Source organism: Pleurodeles waltl, chromosome 5, assembly GCF_031143425.1.
Source record: "Pleurodeles waltl isolate 20211129_DDA chromosome 5, aPleWal1.hap1.20221129, whole genome shotgun sequence".
In the NCBI taxonomy this organism is placed as follows: domain Eukaryota; kingdom Metazoa; phylum Chordata; class Amphibia; order Caudata; family Salamandridae; genus Pleurodeles; species Pleurodeles waltl.
The window spans coordinates 1,374,566,811-1,374,586,357 of NC_090444.1; the positions used below are offsets into that span (position 1 = coordinate 1,374,566,811).

At 48.9% G+C, this 19,547-nt stretch overlaps 1 protein-coding gene across 2 annotated transcripts in view; it reads left to right on the plus strand.

Moving 5' to 3' along the window:
- Nucleotides 1–19,547, plus strand: part of PHIP (pleckstrin homology domain interacting protein) — a 1,338,206-nt gene that overhangs the window by 752,954 nt on the left and 565,705 nt on the right. The gene's annotated exons all lie outside the window — the stretch shown is intronic.

Genomic DNA, 19,547 nt, shown 5'->3' on the forward strand with positions numbered 1-19,547 from the left:
CCAGGACTTGTTCCCTTCCTCACCCCCAGATGGGGAGTCCGAAAGGCTGGACATGGACACACTTGTGAAGATGATGTTTTCTTCTGCCGGCCTTGCATTGTAGTCCATGAACACAACATGCCTTTTGGGCAGTTATTACCACACTCTGTGGTATACGGTTGCGCAAGTGCCACCACATGTCCCAGAGGAGGCACAGGCTGTTCTTTCACAAGCCCCAAGCAGTTGCTGTTGGGAGAGACGCATCTGTGTTCACGATCTGATGTGGACTGAACACGACTAAGTGGGCAGACTAGTTGCTTTAACAGTGGCCTTGAGGTGCCACACCTGGATGAGGACATTTGGCTTTTTGGAGTATGTCAAAGAAATCTTGTGGACATGCCACTTGATAGCACCAGTCTTCTCAGAGAGAAAGCGACTCAGCGCTTGAAGGCTTCAAGGATTCACGTACTACGGCAAAGTCTTTGACCCTTGAGGCAGCCCCCGTCCCCCTCAGTCTTCTTTTGGCCCCTTTCATGTCTACGGAAGGGGCTCCCAGCCACGTACGTTCTCCTCCAGTCATCTTGCTACACATGCTGCCCAGCCTCTGTCTGGCCGGGGACATGCGATCCACCGTCCTTGTGGATCAGGAAACCAGCAGTTTGGCTAGTCCGCCACCACTCCTCACTCTGCAGTGCCTCCAAACCTTCCTATGCTGACTCTTCCCAACCAGTGACTAGTCAGAGGCAGGATTCGCGATCACCTGCTCTGCTGACAATCTGTCATGTCAGACAGGTGGGTTTTGAAGGTAGTCTAAAGGGGCTAATCCCTCCGCTTTCAGACTATCCATCCATGCCACCATCCTAGGATCAGATGACAGAGGATCACTTGGTACTTCTCCGAGCAGAATTTATGTCTCACTTGGCCAAGGAAGCCATAGAGAAGGTGCCTGTGCCAGAAGTAGGTTGTGGTTGCTCTTCCTGCTACTTTCTGGTACTGAAAAAGGACAAGGGCTGCCACCTTATCCTAGACCTTGGGTCCCTCAATCTCTTTCTCAAGAAGAAGTTCAAAATGGTCATTCTGGCTCTGGTCCTGTCTGCTGCTGGACCCAGGAGGCTGGATGGTAGCTTTGGACTTGCAGGACACGTATTTACATATCTCCATCCTGCCTGCCCACAGACGTTACTTGCAGTTCATGATATACGCTCCTCCTTTGCCTGACCAGCATCCCTCCGGTGTTCACCAAGATGATGGCGGTGGTTGCAGCTCATCTGTGCAGATCAGGTGTTTCAGTTTTCCCCTATCTCAACGACAGGCTGTTCAAGGTGTGCTCTCCCCAGGCTGTCATCTCCCACCTCCAAACTAAGACAGACCTCCTGCATTCAGTAGGGTTCAGTATAAACATGCCGAAGTGTCACCTGACTTGCTCTCAAATTCTCCTTTCATCTGAGCTGTTATGAACACAGTGCAGTTTCGGGCTTGTCTTCCAGAGCGGCGAGTATAGGATATTCAGGCTATTATACTGATGTTTCAGCCTCTATCCTGGATTTCGATGAGAATGACTGAGGCTACTTGGTAGCATACATCATGCTCGTGACACTTGGCAGGTGGCATTTGTGGGCTCTGCAGTGGGACCTGAAGTTCCAGTGTGAGAAACATTAGGGGAATCTCTGACATGGTCCAGATCTCATAGGCAACTGCATGAGATCTGCAGTGGTGGCTAAGAAACCACAATTGGGCCAGAGGCAGAACCCTCTCCCTCCCCAACCAGATCTGACATTAATGACATATGGGCACTCTTGGGATACGGGACAGCCACCTGGGAGAGACGGAGATACAAGACATCTGGCCTCTGGCGGAGTCCTAACTCCACATCAACCTTTTGGAGCTCCGAATGATTACACTAGCATTGAAACCATGTCTTCCCTCTCTCAAAGGGAAGGTGGTGCAGGTGGACCCTTTATCAAGATGCTGTGCACCTGTAGGAAGCTGGCTCTCTATTTAGTGCACTAAAATAAAGTAAACTGTGCAGAGAGTCCAGTGTATCCCAAGTTGGTAGGTCACTACCTGTGTCCAGCTACATAATGGTAGCTCCTAACCTAGGCATGTTTGGTATCTAACATTTCAGATTCATACCCCAATACTGTTGCCATTGTTCATTGTATGATTGCATACACTTTGGGGGCTCCCTAGAGGACCCCTAGTATTGCTCCTACCAGTCTTCTGGGGTTTTCCAGGCAATCTGTCCTCTTGCCACCCTTCAGACAGGTTTCTACCCTCCTGCTACTTGACCAGCTCAGGCAGGGGAAGGCAGACCAAATATTTCCTTTGTGAGTAGGAGGGAACACACTCTCGCTTTGGAAATAGGTGTTACATGGCTTGGGAGGGGTAGCCTTCTGGAGCTACCTGTATGCTTTAAAGGGCACATTTCGCACCCTCCTTGCATAAATCAGTTTGCACCAGTCAAGGTCCCTGCTCTGGCACAAAAATGGAAAATGGAAAGGGAGTGACCACTCCTGGTTCATCTCCGCCCCAGGGGTGGTGCCCAGAACTCCTCCAGGTGGCCACTTGATTCTGTCATCTTGAATTCAAGGTGGGCAGAGGTCCCTGGAGCATCTGAATGGCCATCCCAGGCAGGTGACGTCATAGCCCTCTCCTGATAAGTTGTCACCCTACTAGGTGACCAGTCCCCCTTCCTGGGCTGTTTAGGGTCTTCCTCTGGGGTTGGTTCTCAGATTCAAATGCAAGATTCCAGCAGGACTCCTATGCATTGTTTACTTCATCTTCTGGCCACTGGGACTGCAACTTGACCCTCTAGGAACCGACAATCTGCAGCTCCAGCGACAACACCACTTTGCAACATTGTTTTTCCGGCTCATTGCAGCAACTGCAACATTTTCCTGGTGGTGCATTCTCTGCGGGTGACAAGTCTCCTGCCAGCACAAAAAGAAAGAAGGAATCTACCTTGGAGTGAAGGAGTCACTCCCCTCCATCCACAGGCACCAACTGCAGCGATGACCGGCTGCGTGGATCATCTCTCATGACAAAACTGTGTGGATCCTGCAACACAGGTGGAGGACTGGAATTGTCCCCTTGGCCCTCTCTAACAGCTATCCAACTTGGAAAACGGTAAGTCCTTGCCTCTCCTTGCAGCACAATACCCCTGTGTGCAGTGACTTTTGCAGCTACCAAGGCGTGTTGTCTCTTCTTCTAAGGGACCTTCAGGCTCTATGTAGCTCCAGCTTCCAGCATTCTTCCCTGCAAAGCAGCGTCTCCTACCTGCTGCTTCAGCAACATGGGACTCCTCTCCAAGTGTGCTGAGTGGGCCTCACTCCGACTCCTGTGCCTGCTGCCTATGAGGCCTGCATCCTCTTCTTGTGACTCTCTTGACTTCTGCGGATCACCTGGGACTCCCCTCTTTAGTTTGAGTCCCGGTGGACCTTCTGGATCCTGCCAGCTCTGCAACTCTTCATTTGCGTCTATTGCCTTTGACATGGTTTGTTGGTGGTTCTTCCACAACTCTTCTTGCGATGTGGGACATCGCTTGCATCTCTTCTGGAACTCTTCTCCTGCTCCTGTGCTGCATAGCCGACTCCCGGTCTTCACCGTCGACCTAGTCCTGCATCTCCAGAAGGGTGGGTAGTGGCTCCTGCCCCGAGCGGACACTCCAACTCTAACTGGACTTGGCCCCTTTCATTTACAGGTTCTTTCTGTCAGGATCCACCTTTGGTTTCTTCCAGTCTTGCCTCGGTCTTGCACAGTCCTTTTACAAAGTTACCTGTGGGTTTGGGGGAAAAACCAGGTACTTACCTCTCCTCTTCTGTTCCCTGGAGGGCACTCTGGTACTTACCTTTTGGGATTCCTGGTTCCTCCCGCTCACCTCTGCAGATTCCACTTCCTTGGGTGGGGGACTGCCTTTCACATTCCATTTACTTAGCATATGGTTTAGTCTCCCCCTAGGGTTGCCATTATTTTCTGTTATTTCACTGTTTTCTATTGCTTTCTATGCTAATTCCTGCTTACTAATGTGTATATAATAGTGTGTTTACTCACCTGCTAGTAGAGTTTTGCCTATATAGTATTTTGGTATTTGTGTCACATTAATAAAGTACCTTTCTTTTTGTAATAATGTGTTTTTTTCTCACTGTGTGAGTGCTGTGTGACTGCAGTGATGTTGCATAAGCTTTGCATGTCTCCTAGATAAGTCTTGGCTGGTAGTCTACACCTCACTAATAGGGCTAACCTTGACCTAGTATAAGGTGATATCACCACACGCCAGACCAGCTTCCTATACTAAGGACTTACATGGGGACACAAGTATGCCAATTGTGGGATGATACTTAGGTACCAAGGGCCTGGGGACACCGGGGGCCCCATGAGCTGCAGCATTTATTGTGCCACCCATGGGAGCCCCTGCACAATGTGTCTGCAGGCCTGCCATTGCAGCCTGCATAAAAAGGTAAATGCACCATTTCACCACAGGTCTCTGCACCAGGTCACTGTAAGTCACCCCTATGATAAGCCCTTCCAGTCCAAAGGGCAGGATGCAGGTACCTGTGTGTAAGGGCACACCTGCATGAGCAGGTGCGACCCTCCAAACTCATGTTCCATTGCTCTGGACTTCGTAAGTGTGGGGAAGCCATTTTACCTGTGTCCAGCTACATAATGGTAACTCCGAACCCAGGTATGTTTGATATCAAACATGTCAGTATTATATCCCAATTCCTTTGCCAGTATTGGTTGTATGATTTCATGCACTCTTGGGGCTCCTTAGAGGACCCCCAGGAGTGCTCCTACTGGTCTTCTAGGGTTTTCCAGGCAGCCCATGCTGTTGCCACCCCTCAGACAGGTTTCTGCCCTTTTGCTGCTTGACCATCTCAAGCAGGAGAACGCAGAACAAAGGATTCCCTGTGGGAGAGGGATGCATTACCCCCTCCCTTGAAAATAGGTGTTACAAGGCTTGGGAGGGGAAGCCTCCCCAAGCCACTGGTTTGCTTTGAAGGGCACATTTGGTGCCCCCCCTTGTATAAATTGATTTGCCCCAGTCCACGGACCTCCGGCTCCTGCTCAGAACTGGACAAAGGAAAGGAGAGTGACCACTCTCCTGTCCATCACCACTCCAGGGGTGGTGCCCAAAGCTCCTTCAGGAGGGCACTCTATTCTGCCATCTTGAAACGAAGATCTGCAGAGGCCCCTGGGAGCATCTAAGTGGCCAGGTCATGAAGGTGATGTCAGAGACCCCTCCTGATAGTTGATCACTGTGCAAGGTGACTAGTCCCCCTGTTTTGGGACTCCCTTGCGGGTGGGTCTCCAGATTCGACGTGCAGGACTCCCTTGCATTATTTACTTCTACTTCTGGCCACGGGAACCACAATGGACTCCTCGGGAATGGACAGGACTGCAACTTCCGAGACGACCTCACCTTGCAACATTGTTTGCCCGGCTCCATCCAGCAACTGTAACATTTCCGCAGCTGTGCATCCTCTGGGGTCAGCGAGACTTGAGCCTGCACCAAGAAGGAATCTCCCTTGAACTGAAGGAGTCACTCCCCTGCACCTGCAGGCACCTACAGCAATGACAACTGGCTGTGTGGATCTGCTGTCCTCTGGATCCGTGTGGATTCTGTATCACAGGTGGTGGAGTGGTCCCCCTGGTCCTCTCTGCCTGCTGTCCAACTTGGGAGACAGTGAGCCCTTGCCTTTCCTTGCAGGGGAGTACCCCTGTGCACCGCGACTGTCGCAGCAACCAAGGTTTGTTGACTCCTGCTCCGAGTACCCTTGCCTCCAGCACTTTATCCTGCCATGAACAGTCTCCTCTCTTCTGCTGCAGCAACGTGAGACTCTTCTCCAGGTGTGCTGATCGGGCCTCACTACAACTTACTGTGCCTCCTGCCAGTGGGTTGCCTATGGGGGCTGCGATTGCTTCTGATGGCTCTCCCGACTGCTGAGGGTCAGCCCAGACTCCCTTCCAAGGGTTGGGTCCCCTGGAGCTTGGTGGTCATCTTCAGCCTTGAAGCATTTCTTTTGCTTCCTTTTTGCTTTTGCCAAGGTTTGTTGGTGGTTCTCCTAAACCACTTACAATCTGCGAACCGACGACTGACGTGGGACACCATCTGCATCTAAGTACTCCGCTTCAGCACCTGTGCTCCACAGCTAGTCGTCGTCTTTCCCCATTGACCCGAATCATCATCCACAGAAGGGTGGGTAGTGACTCCTTTCCCCACTGGACACTCGATTGTGGACTGGACCCTTTCTTTTGCAGGCCCTCTTCTTCCAGAATCCACCTTTGGTTTTTTGTGGTCTGGTCCTGTTCTTACACATTCCACTTTCTAAGTCCTCTTGTTCGCCTTTGGGAAGACCAAATACTTACCTCTGCTCTCCTGGTCGCTGGGGGGTCACTTAGGTACTCACTTCTTGGGGACCCTTATTTTTTCCATCTTCACTCTAGCAACTCCATATCCTTGGATTGGGGGGCTTCACTTTACTTTCTACTATTCTAATGTATGGTTTGGTCCTCCCCTAGGGTTCTAACTGTTTTTCTCTAATTCTTACCAATGTTTTTTGTTTCTTGTGCCAATTTATAATTATTTCTGTGTGTATATATGTGTTCTGTGGCATGTGTAGCGTGTAGCTGTAGATACACATGCTTTGCATAAGTGCGGCATCTAGTTTTGGGCTCAGTGTTACAGGTTGTTGTTTCTTCTAATAAGTCCCCCCCCCCCCCCCCCCCCCTCTCCCTGAGTCACAGGATCTAGTGACTCCTCACGGTGATAGTGCGCATGGGCATTGAGTCCTTTGTTAGATTTTTTTCTTTCCACCGTCGGGTTTGGACGTGTTTCCTCTCTCTCCGGAATATCACGGTTCGGTATTAGCTGAACTTTTCTGTAAACTTTCTGTAAACGTCCATATAGTTTTGGTTGCGTTTTCCACCCTTATAGTCGATCCGATTGTATTCATCGGTGTCGATTACACGCCTTGGGGGCGACCTTGTCCGTTTTGGGCCTAGTTCGACATACTGCAGTTGGACAATGTTAGGCTGATGGAACGGACTCTGTTTCGGTTTGCCCTCTGTGTCCCGGCAAATTTTGTTACACTGATCAACATTTTGTGTGCATTCTCCGGATCACAAAGAAGAAAACTGTGACACTTGTCGGTCATTTCAATCCAAGACGACTCTCAGGGATCGAAGAGCGCCTCAAAAAGAGAAGGCGTCCAAGTGGTAATAGCACATACCATACATCTTCGGGGTCAAACGCTCGCAAGAAGAAGTAGCACAGCGTGCAATAGTTTACAACGCAGCCTCCGATTCGAATCAAGATTCCGATGTCGACAGCCAATCCATCCCACAGGCGCAGTACGTGAGTACACCAGCCCGTGCCAACACCCAAAGATAATTAAATAGACGTCTGCATTGGTCTTTGGTTCTCCACTGCTTTCGAGCCATGGTCGGACGCGAAAGATACATTCGGATTACCAACCCTCGGGTTCGGCACCAAAACAAAAGACCAAAGTGCATTTCAGTACTGAGCCGAAAAAGTGACTCTTCCATCTCAGACCCGAAAAAAGGGCTGTTGGAGTCTTCTTTTTCGACTCGACTCAAGCATTCGGTGTCCAAGCTTTTGGAGCTGAAACTTGTCGGTGGTAGATATGCTCCAGCTACTGAGTAATCGTCAGAGATACAGCCCATATTGGAGGTTATGGACGCTAAGCCGCAAAAGATCCATACACATAAGGACACAGGAAGGATCATAGCCTCTCCTCCTACAACAATCAAAATTAACTTGTGAAGAAACTTTAGACACTGGGCCTCCACCTACTAAAATCTTTAAACAAAAGGAGAAACAAAGGGCACCACAGCTGCCTTCACCACCACATTCTCCTTCTCTTCCTGCTTCTCCACCACCTCTTAATCCACCACCTTCACCTACACAATTCTCTCCACAAGAATCCCCTGTTTCACCACATAGGGATGATTTATCCTATCCTCAAGAGGATGTAGATCCTTGTGATACATGTGACACAGATCCCATTTTCCCAATGATCCCGATTTTTTTACCAAGCAAGGCCATCTCCCCCTGAAGATTCCACTGCTTACAATCAGGTTATAGCCAGGGCAGCTGCGTATCATAATGTAAAATTACATACAGATCCCATTGAGGATGATTTTTTATTTAACACCTTAATGTCTACTCAGAAAAAGTATCAGTTTCTCCCTATGCTTCCAGGCACGCTTAAAAATGCCAAAGATATGTTTGAAGAACCAGTAAAATCAAGAGTCATTACACCTAGGGCCAATGCTTTGTCCGGGGGCAGGCATCTACTCACTGCCTGGTGTTACATTCCTGCAGGGGAAAGGTGTGAAGCACCTCCACCTAGAGTAGGCTTTGTTCCTAACCCCAGTGAGCACAAAGGCTCTCTCCCCATAGGGTCAGAATCTTGCCTGTTAGTGGCAGGCTGGCACAGACTGGTCAACCTTACACTAAAGGGTTGGGTAAAATACAGGGGGCATCTCTAAGATGCCCTCTCTGTGCATTGTACAGTAAATCCAGCACTGACATCAGTGTTGGTTTATTATGCTGAGAAGTTTGACAAACTTTCCAGTCTTCAGTGAAGCCATCATGGAGCAGTGGAGCTCATAATGAAAAACTCCCAGCTCATGTACTTAATATGCCCACACTGTTCTTACAATGTCTAAGAATCGACTTAGACACTGTAGGGGCATATTGTTCATGCAGCTATTCCCTCACCCGTTTTATAGTGCACCCTGCCTTAAGGCTGTAAGGCCTGCTATAGGGGTTACTTACCTATTCCACAGGCAGTGGTTTGTGGGAATGGCACCCTGGAAGCCATGTTGACTTAACCTTTTTCTCCCCACCAGCACACACAATCTGCAATGGCAGTGTGCATGTGCTGGGTGAGGGGTTCCTTACGGTGGCCCAATACATGCTGCAACCCTTAGAGACCCTCACTACTCACAGAGCCCTTGGTATCTGTATTATTGTTTACCAGGGACTTAGCTGTGTGTCAGGGGTGTGCCAGTTGTGGAATCAATGGTACAGTTTTTAGGGAAAGAACACTGGTGCTCTGGGCCCTTTTGGCAGGATCACAGCACACTCTGTCAAGTCAGCATCAATATCAGACAAAAAGTGGGGGGTAACCATGCCAAAAGGGTCACTTTCCTACAAAACCCCCTTTGTGCTCCTCTCTCTGCAGTCCTGTTAATCATTTATTTGGCCCAGTGGGGCTCTGCAATTGGCACTCTCAAAGGTTATGCGTCTGGCATTTCAGCTTTTTTACGGTTGGCTGATCAACCTTCCTTGTTTAAGTCGCCCGTTGTAAATAGGTTCCTTAAAGGCCTTACTCATATGTTTCTTTCATCCACATTCATTTATGCCCCAGTGGGATTTGAATTTGGTTCTGACATTTCTTGTGTGTTCTTTTAGAGCCTCTCCACAATTGGCCTGCAGGGTGAGTGAGTTGCAGGCATTCTGATCTAAGCCATGCTACCTTTCCATCTATCCTGACAAAGTGGTGCTTTGGTACTAGGGCTTCCTTTTTACCAAAAGTGATCTCGCCCTTTCATGTTAGACATGCCATCACCACCTTGACCTTCAGACTCCGGTTTCAACGCCGACACTCCCAGTGCAACCCATGCCCCCAGGTGGTGTCGACCCCATCCTTATTGCTCCTATTTCAGATTCTGTTAGACCTGACAGCCTTAGGGTGGTCTTCCCCCAATTTTTTGCTGGCCTTGCTCACTTTTTCTGATCTAATTTTTGTGAGTTTTAGGACTTTGCACACTTTAACACTGCTGACCAGTCCTAAAGTGCTTGTACTCTCTCCCCTAAACATGGTAACATTGGCTCATACCCAATTGACATATTTAATTTACTTGTAAGAACCTAGTAAAGTGGACTAGAGGTGCCCAGGGCCTGTAAATTAAATGCTACTAGTGGGCCTGCAGCACTGGTTGTGCCACCCATATAAGTAGCTGCTTAACCACATATAAGGCCTGCCATTGGAAAGTCTGTGGCTGCAGTTTCACTGCCACGGTGACTTAGCATTTAAAAAACTTGCCAAGCCTTAAACTACCCTTTTTAGGGTCGAGCGCGCAAAGCGATCCGTCCCTGTTGTCGTCTCTCTACGGGCTTGTAACCACACCCATCACTTTGATTGGTTCGTGGGCTTGCCTTTTAAACTTCTCTTGACTTGATTAGTGAAAGCCATGCATACCTCATGCCTTTTTCGGTATTTATCCCTCCTCGAGCACCCCAGCCGACTACTGAAAACATACAAGGCTCCATGTGGTTTCTGGACTACTTTTTCTCTTTGTTTCGTAGGTAGCACGATCTCGCTGGGCAATAGTTGTGCGCTTTGCGTGACATAAGTCCCGTTACATAGATAATTGCACTTTTGCCAATTGGTTTCACAGCAACCTAACTTCTATTTTCTTTTGTGTGCTTGCTTCACGCCCGTCAGCTCGCTTATATAAAACTGTTTATCTTTTAATTTTCAGGTTGTGTGACAAGAAAAGTCCGGTTAGGAGTTTACAACGCTAATAGTTCTGACTCGAGCAAATGCCAGACCCATTGCACTGTAAATGCTTGTTCTACATATGTCACTCCTAAAGTAGGCCTTAGGTAACCCATAGGACAGGGTGCTATGTAATAAAAGGCAGAACATGTACTTATGTGTTTTACATGTCCTGGTAGTGGAAAACTCACATACTTGTTTTCTCCTGCTGTTGAGGCTTGATCCTATTATAGGCCGCATTAGAAATGCCCTCACATACTTGTGAGTAGTAGATTCTGATCATCTGAAAGGAGTAGCCCTATCATGTTTAGTATGGCCAGAAAGGTAATAGAAAATCCTGCCTACTGGTGAAGTCGATTTTACATTACTATTTTAGAAATTCCACTTTTTTTAAAAGTAGGCATTTCTCTGCACTTACTGTTCTCTGTGTCCTGCACCCTGTCTCTGATCCACTTCTGGTCTTTGCTTGTTGACAGCTCCCTTTGTTCATTCCAACCAAACAGCCATAAACATAGAACACTCAGCCTGCACTGCATTCATCTGCATACTGGTGGGTCTTCCTGGCAGGAAGGGTGGAGAGGCTCTCCCTTAAACCTCAAAGGCCAGTGGCCTCCCCCCCCCCCCCCCCCCCCCCCCACGATAGTTCCTGGCAGAGAGGACTGGGTTGAAAGGGGAAACCAGTGCACTTAAATTTAAAGTTGCCCCCACTTTAAAGGCTCTTTTGGGTGTATATATATTGGGCCTGTGCTGTGCCCCACCAAGTCAGATACTCTGGACATACAACTGGACTCTGTCAGAGGGACTGTTGTGCTGCTCAAGGGATTCATCTGGACTGCTTTACTGGAAGGACTGTTGTCTTGCTTGTTGCCCTGCTCCCCCCTGTCTCTGCTGAAAGGATTCTGACTTCCCCCACAAGGGCTTTTCAGTAGCTTAGACTGAGCTTGCCTCCTGTTCTGAAGTCTCAGGGATATCAAAGACTTCACCAAAGAGAAGAAAATCCAGCATGCCAGAAAATTGGCACAACGCCTGTAAAATTTAGCGCATCGTCTGTCTCGCGGCTGAAGAATCTGTGCATCGCCTGCGGGATTGACGCAGACCTTCTTGCCTCTTCATAATGTGTTATGGATTTTCCACGCATCATCCCTGCGTGTCAGAATATCCCTGCATCGCAGTGAGGAACTAAGACTGTGCTCGCGAAAAACAACGAATCACCTTGCTCTGTGGAAAGAAAGCATCACCTTCCTTGCGCAGGAAAAACTGATGCATCTCTTTACTTTCCTAAGCATGTACTCATCTGCAGCCCTCTGCTTCATTATTTTTTACACATCCCAGGTATTCTGTGTTAAAAGTATACAACCACTGATTCTGTAGGTTTGAGACTCATCTAAACCTTTAAAATGTGATGTCTTGATTTGTGCATATTAGATTTTTGTTGTTTTGGTCTGGTTTTATTCAGATAAATAGCTACTTTGAAAAACAGGTGTGGAGTAGTTTTTGTGGTGCTTTAACTGTGTTACTGCATGAGTTATTGCACAAATACCTTCCACATTGCCTTCTAAGTGAAGCCTGACTGCTCTGTGTAGGAAGCTGGCCTGGTGTGTGGTGAGCACCTATGGTTTTATCACTGTATTCCAGGTCCAGGTATCCCTTATTAGTGAGGTGTAGTCAGTGTCTAAGAAGCCAGGCTCTCTAGAGGTAGCTGTGGATGAGCAACCAAGGCTTATCTAGGAGACATGCAAATCTTATGCTAGACCACTTAGTCACACAGCACTTACATGGAAGAACCTTAAAGTGTTGCAAAAATAAAGGTACTTTATTTTAATACACAAATATTAAAATACTGTATAGGCAATACTCTAATATCATGTTAGTAAACACACTATTGTATACACCTTAGTAATCAGGAATGGGCTTAGAAAGTAATGGAAAACAGTGAAATAACAGTAAACAAGAGAGACCCTAGGGGGAGACTGTAGGAATCGGGCTCCGTATATACTATATCAAAATGAGATCTAGTGTGCACAGAGTCCAGGGGTTCCCCAAGAGGCTTGACAGAGGCAATAATAGATAATACTAATGCTCTATTTGTGGTAGTGTGGTCGAGCAGTTAGGCTTATCAGAGCGTAGTGTTAAGCATTTTTTTGTACACACTCATTGAGTGTGAAAACAACATACACTCAATGACAACTCCAGATCAATAGGTTCTTATATAGAAAAATATATTTTATTAATTTATTTCTAGAACCACAAGATTCAGTTTGCAGGTAATTACATTAAATGAAAGGTACTTTGCATAAGTAAGTTCAGCACTTTGAATGAAATCAACCATACATACAGTTTTCTTTAAAATGGCAAAAAGCTATTTTAAAAGTGGACACACTTCAATTTTCAACAGTTCCTGGGGGATGAAAATACAGTCGAGATTTGGAGGTAAGTAATTGACTTACAGACTCCGTCTCCAGGGCATAGGTAGCTCACCGTTAGGGGTTCAAGATAACCCTAAACACCCAGCACCAGCAACACAGGGCCGGTTAAGTGCAGAGGTCATACAGGAGCCAAAATAATGTGGGCGCCTATGAAGACAGAACGTACTCTGTTTCTAGTCTGCTTGCAGGTAAGTACCCACATTGTTGGAGGCCAGACTAGGGGTGTTTAGAGGAGCACTGGTGGGGCCCCAAGTAAGCACCAAACATGCACCCTCAGTGGCATGGGGGCAGCCGGGTGCAGGGTGTAATCAGAGCGTCGGGTTTCCAATGGAACTCAATGGGGGGGACCCCAGGGTCACTTAATTGTTGCAGGCAAGGCACAGGGGGGCTTCTCGGGTAAGCCACTGACTGAACAGGGAGGAGGGCCGCCAGCTCATCACTGTTGCACCGGTGGTCGTTCTCTCTCGAGTCTTGGGGCTGCGGTTGCAGTGCATTTCCAGGCGTTCCCTCTTCAGGCATCGTTGTGGAGAGGTCAGCCCAGGGTGGACTCTTGGCCGAAATCGCCTTGGGGTCCTTTGGGTGGTTGGTTCCTCTGGACACAGGCCAGGGGCGTCGGGTGCAGAGTAGCTTTGGACTCGCGCTTCTGGAGTGAGGTGGGAGTCCCTTTAAAGATGGTTGCTTTTTCTTCTTGTTGGACAAGTCCACTGGAGTGGTCCTGTACAACGCGTTGCTTCTTCTTTTGGAGATTCTTGAAGCAGGAGACGGGCTGGTAGGGCTCAGGCCGCGTCAGTTATTGCCTCCTTCTCTTCTCGGCGGGGTTTTCAGCTCAGCAGTTCTTCTTTTCTTGAGGTCATCAGGAATCTAAATCTTTTGGTTCAGGGAGCCCTTAAATACAAGATTTAGGGGAGTTTTTAGGGTTAGAGGTCAGTAGCCAATGGCTACTGGTTCTGAGGGTGGCTACACCCTCCTTGTGCGCCACTCCCTCTTGTGGGGGCAGGTGGCGGGCACATTCCTATCCCTATTGGTCCTAATCCTCCAAAGCAAGATGGAGGATTTCTCAAGGATGGGGGGGGGGTCACTTCAGCTCTGGACACTTTAGGGGTGGTCCTCCTTGTTTTTAATTATCCCTCTGGACTTGCCTCCAAAAGTGGGGGCTTGTCTTGGGGGGTGGGCATCTCCACTAGCTAGAGTGCCCTGCGGCACTGTAACACGAGGCCTCCACCAGGTGTTACAGTTCCTGCAGGGGGAGGTGTGAAGCACCTCCATCCATGGCAGGCTTTGTTTCTGATCAGAGCGCACAAAGGCACTCACCCTATCTGGTCAGAAACTCGTCTGGAAGTGGCAGGCTGGCTCAGACCGGTCAGTCCTACACTACCATGCTGGCTGACATACAGGGGGCATCTCTAAGATGCCCTCTGTGTGCATTTTGCAATAAATCCCACACTGGCATCAGTGTAGGTTATTGTGCTGAGAAGTTTGATACCAAACTTCCCAGTATTCAGTGTAGCCACTATGGTGCTGTAGAGTTTGTAATGACGAACTCCCAGACCATATACTCAGTATGGCTACCGTGCACTTACAATGTCTAAGAATGGACTTAGACACTGTAGGGGCATATTGCTCATGCAGCTTTGCCCTTACATGTGGTATAGTGCACAGTGCCTTAGGGCTGTAAGACCTGCTAGAGGGGTGACTTACCTATTCCACAGGCAGTGGTTTGTGGGCATGGCACTCTCAGGGAAGTGCCATGTCGACTTTCTTTTCTCCCCACCAGCACACATAAGCTGGAAGGCAGTATGCATGTACTGAGTGAGGGTGGCATAATACATGCTGTAGCCCCTAGGGACCTTCCCTGGCCACAGGGCCCTTGATACCAGAGGTACCTTTTACAAGGGACTTAACTGTGTGCCGGAGCTGTTTTAATTGGGTAAACAAAGGTACAGTTTTGGGGAAAGAACACTGGTGCTGGGGCCTGGTTAGAAGGGCTCCAAGCACACTTTCAAAGTTGGCATCAACACTAGGCAGAAAGTGTCCGTCAGTGTTTGTGGGGGGGGGGGGGGGGGGGGCATGCCAACAGTGGCATGTTCCTACAGAGACCAAAACATATACTAAAAAAAAATGGAACTTTGTCCAAGGACTGTGCAAGACCTAAGCAAGACTGGAAGAAACAGAAGGCGGATCCTGACAGAGGATATGCAAATGATGTGGACCAAGTCTAGTTCCAGTTGGAGTGTCCGGTTGGGGTAGGAGCCACTACCCACCCTTCTGAAGATGATGGACCAGGTTGACTGTGAGGACCAGGAGTGATGCATTCGATGTCCCATGTTGCAAGAAGTGTTGCAGTCCGTCAGTGGTGTGGAAAAACCAACAAGCAGCCTTGGCAAAGGCAAGCGTGGCAGATGAAGCGTTGCAGAGCAGTTGGGTACCAAGAGGGGTCCGCAGGGACTCAACCCAAGAAGGGGAGTCCCAGGTGACCCTCAGCAGTAAGGAGAGCCAGAATTCGAGGATGCAGCAGGCACGAGTCGCAGTGAGACCCACTCAGCACACCTGGAAAGGGTGCTACGTCGCTGGTGCAGCAGGCAGAAGACTATGCATGCAGAGAAGGGTGCTGGAGGCCGGGGCTACACAGAGCCTGAAGGTTCCTTGGAAGAAGAGCCACCATGCCTTGATAGCTGCAACAGTCACAGTGCACAGGGGTGCCGTTTTCCAAGGAGAAGCAAAGACTCACCACCTCCCAAGTTGGACAGCTGATAGAGAGGACCAGGGGGACCACTCCAGACCACCGCCTGTGTTGCAGGATCCATTGAGAGTTGCAGGAGAGAGGATCCATGCAGCGGTCGTCACTGCAGTTGGTGCCTGCGGATGCAGGGGAGTGACTCCTTCAAGGGAGATTCCTTCTTTCTTCTTGTGCAGACTGAAGACTTGCCGCTCTCAGATGCACAGCTGTAGAAATGTTTCAGTTGCTAGAAGGAGCTGGAGAAACAATGTTGCAGGGCGAAGTCATCGCTGGAGCTGCAGCAGTGAAGTCCATTTCAAGTTCCAGTGGTCAGAAGTCGAAGTAAACATTGCAGAGGAGTCCTGATGGAAACTTGCACGTCGAATCTGAGGACCCACCCAAGAGGGATACCATATATAGCCCTAAATGTGGGACTGGTCAACTAGCAGAGTGACCGCCTGTCAGGAGGGGCTGTGACGTCACCTGCCTGACCTGGCCACTCAGATGCTCCAAGGGGCCTCTGCCCACCTTGGATTCAAGATGGCAGAATCAAGTGGCCACCTGGAGGAGGTCTGGGCACCACCCCTGGTGTGTTGATGGACAAGGGAGTGGTAACTTCCCTTTCCATTGTCCAGTTTTGCGCCAGAGGAGGGACCAGGTCTCTCTGGACTGGTGCAAACCAGTTTATACAAGGAGGACACCAAATATGCCCTTCAAAGCATACGAGTGGCTTGGGGAAGCTACCCTCTCAAGCCAAAGGGAAGCCTTTGAGAAACTCTAAAAGGGGGAGGTCACTGTCTGAAGTGACCCACCTATCAGAGGAAGTGAGGGATTATCATCTACCTGGCCTAACCAGTCAGATGCTCCCAGGGGCGTCTGCAAATCTTGTTTCCAAGATGGCAGAATCAAGAGGCCACCTAGCAGAGCTCTGTACAATTCCCTGGGGTTGGGGGCAGTTGAGAGGCCCAAAGACCTGGCCGTAGCAGGAGAATCCTAGAAGTGCATGAGCGCCAAGTCTGATTTGTCTCTGAAGAGATGGGTGCCATCAAAGGGTATTTCCATAACGGTGGATTGGACATCCATCAAAAACCCAGGCGCCTGAAGGCCACCGTCGATAAAACAACTTAGCCCACAGAGTCAGTCATGTCTGTAGAAAATAACCCTCTTTTTGGCATGGTTACCTCCACTTTTTGCCTGCTGTCAGTGTGTTTTTACTGTGTTCCATGGGATACTCTACAAGGAACTCTCTGCAAGACAGTTCTGCATCCTGTCCTCTGGAACTGATGCTGGTCTGCCGTAGGATTTGAAACAAGACTGTATCCAGTGAGAGGACTCCCACTGCAACATTGTTTCGCCAGCTACTGCAAGAATTCCGCAACATCCTTGACACTGCATCCTCCAGGGACTCAAGGACTCTGCATCAGGAAGCAAGACGGAGTCTCCCTTGGAGTGAAGGGAGTGCATCTGCAGGCACCCTGACGAATACGACCGGCTGGTGGATCCTGCTGTCCCACGGACATCCAAAGGGTTTGCTATACAGGTGGTGGTTCTGTGGCCCTCTCTAGGTCCAACTTCTATTCTGTCCAACTTGAGAGATGGTGGGCCCTTGCTGGAGCCAGTGGAATGGAACCCCGTTGCCCCGCGACTGTTGTTGTTACCAAGGCTTGTTGACTCTTCCTCCTAAAGCCCTTCAGGCTCCAAGAAGCCCTGTCCTCCAGCACTTTGCAACTCCAAGAACAGCGACCTCCATGCAAACCTGCATCGTTGGACTCCTCCTTTGTGCTAGTGAGGCCTCCCTTTAACTACCTGTGGCCAGTGAGTACTTCTAGGGGCTCCGATTTCTGCTGGCTCTCCTGCTTGCTGAGGGCCAGTGCTGACTCCCTTCCAATGGTCAACTCATTTGGACCTTGCTGGTCCCCAAAATCCAGCAAACTTCCTTGCAGCTTCTTCCTGCTTTTGCCAAGGCTTGTTGGTGGTTCTGCTGACAAATGACCACTCTGCAACCCGGGGACCAATGTGGGACAGCTCATGGGTGACTTCAAGGATCTCCTGCATCACCTTGATTCTGCTGCTGTGCTCCTTCCATCTCCCCAAAAAGGGTGGGCATTGCCTACGTGTACCACCTGTATATCTCCAAGTGGTCTTTTCTCTGTCCCATTCTTTTTCAGGTTGTTCTTCTCTAGAATCCTTCCTTTGGTTCCAGGGACCTGGTCCACGGGTTGCTATAGTAGCTTGCCAGATGAGGCTCCAGTTGACTCCAACAAAGGTTTCCAATGTCACTTCACACATATGTACCCAGCTCCCTGATGTAAGTACTCCATCTTCCTGGGTATCCACAGGTGAGAGTACTATTGAATCTTCCTTGTGACAACTGGTTTCCCCGGGGATGGGTCCTGAATACTAACAATTTCAACTGTGACGGTCCTGTATTAGTCTATTGGACAACTGGTTAGATAACACCTCTGCACATGGCCGCATAGTGGATTTCTACCACTTACCTTGGGGTTTTTCGCACTCCCACTGTCCCTAAAATCTTTTCACACTTACCTTGGTTGGACACCTCCATTCTTATACCACTTTCTTAGTATTTGGTTTGTACCCTGGTAGGGCCCTATGTATTTCTGTCCTTTTCTTGCTTGTTACTGAGTCGATTTGTTGTGTGTATGTAGGAGGCTGGCTCTCTATGTATGTGCAAAGCTAGACACACCTTGCAGGGGGTTCAGGCAATCAGAGGTTGGTTTACAGGGTAAAAACTAGATCACCTAATGCTCTAATTTTTATGTTAGTGTGGTTAAACAGGCAAATCTTGGAGAAGTGCAAAGCATTTATTGTACTCACAGGATCAATCTTGCAACTCACACTCTCAAAGGAATAACTTGAGATCAATTTATAAAAATATTTGAGATTTTCAAGTAATTGTTAAGACCAAGGTCATCAAAATTGGTTAAGTACTTTTTGAGAGATGAATTTTTAAAGTTTAATAAAAATAGTCTTTTGTACGTCATTATGCACCGTTTGGGAATCGAAGGAGGATAACATTTAAAAATACATATAAAATCACTCAGTGGGTTTGCCAAGTTCTGCTTTTGTAGGTTGGTCCAGGTCGTCAGTGGGCACACTGTGCCAGCTGGAGAAGTTTGGGTGACTCCCGGTTTCAGCAGGAGAAGGTTCCTAGAGCTGCTGCAGGGCCACTGTAGGGGACCACTTAGAAAGACACTGCACAGTTAAGTTTAAAGGTGAATCCTAGGAGTCCCCTTGGAGTATCGAAGTCGCAAGGGTTGGAGGACCCTTAAGGCACAGCAGGTTCTTCGGTGCAGTACACAGGGCGGCCAGGTGCAGAGCACATCGATGAGCCAGGAGCTGGGCACAAGGATCCCTTCAGAAGCAGGAGGTAGGTCTGTTCAAGGGTCGTTTGCAAGACAACGGGGGAACTCTGGTGAGAGGTCTGGGTTGTTCCTGAGGTCCCTTGACTGGGGCTTCCTCCTGGTCCTTTTGAAGTCCCGGGTTTACTGTTCTTCTTGGTGTCTGAAGTCAGGTGATCAATACCCTTGATATTGGTACAATTCAGCCACTAGAGATCACAGTGCCACCAAACCTGGCACACTTGCAGGGTTTGTCCTCTCAGTCTGTGGTGTGGAGTTTGGTCTGGTTGAAGCGTTTGGTTCTAAAGTCAATGTCCTGCCAGTGAAGTGGACCTCACTGGCTTGTTGGTTCCTTGTGGACTTAGAGTGGTACCTGCACTCTGGATGGAGTTCTGACAATTTGCGAAGCCTGGAGTTACTCTGAAGTTCTTTAGAGTTTTTCCAGTTGTTCAGCAGCTCCTCAGCAGCGATTGTCGGGTCATGAGAACAGCAGGCTGGGTTTGGCACCTTTTTGTTTGTTTCAGCAGGTTCACAG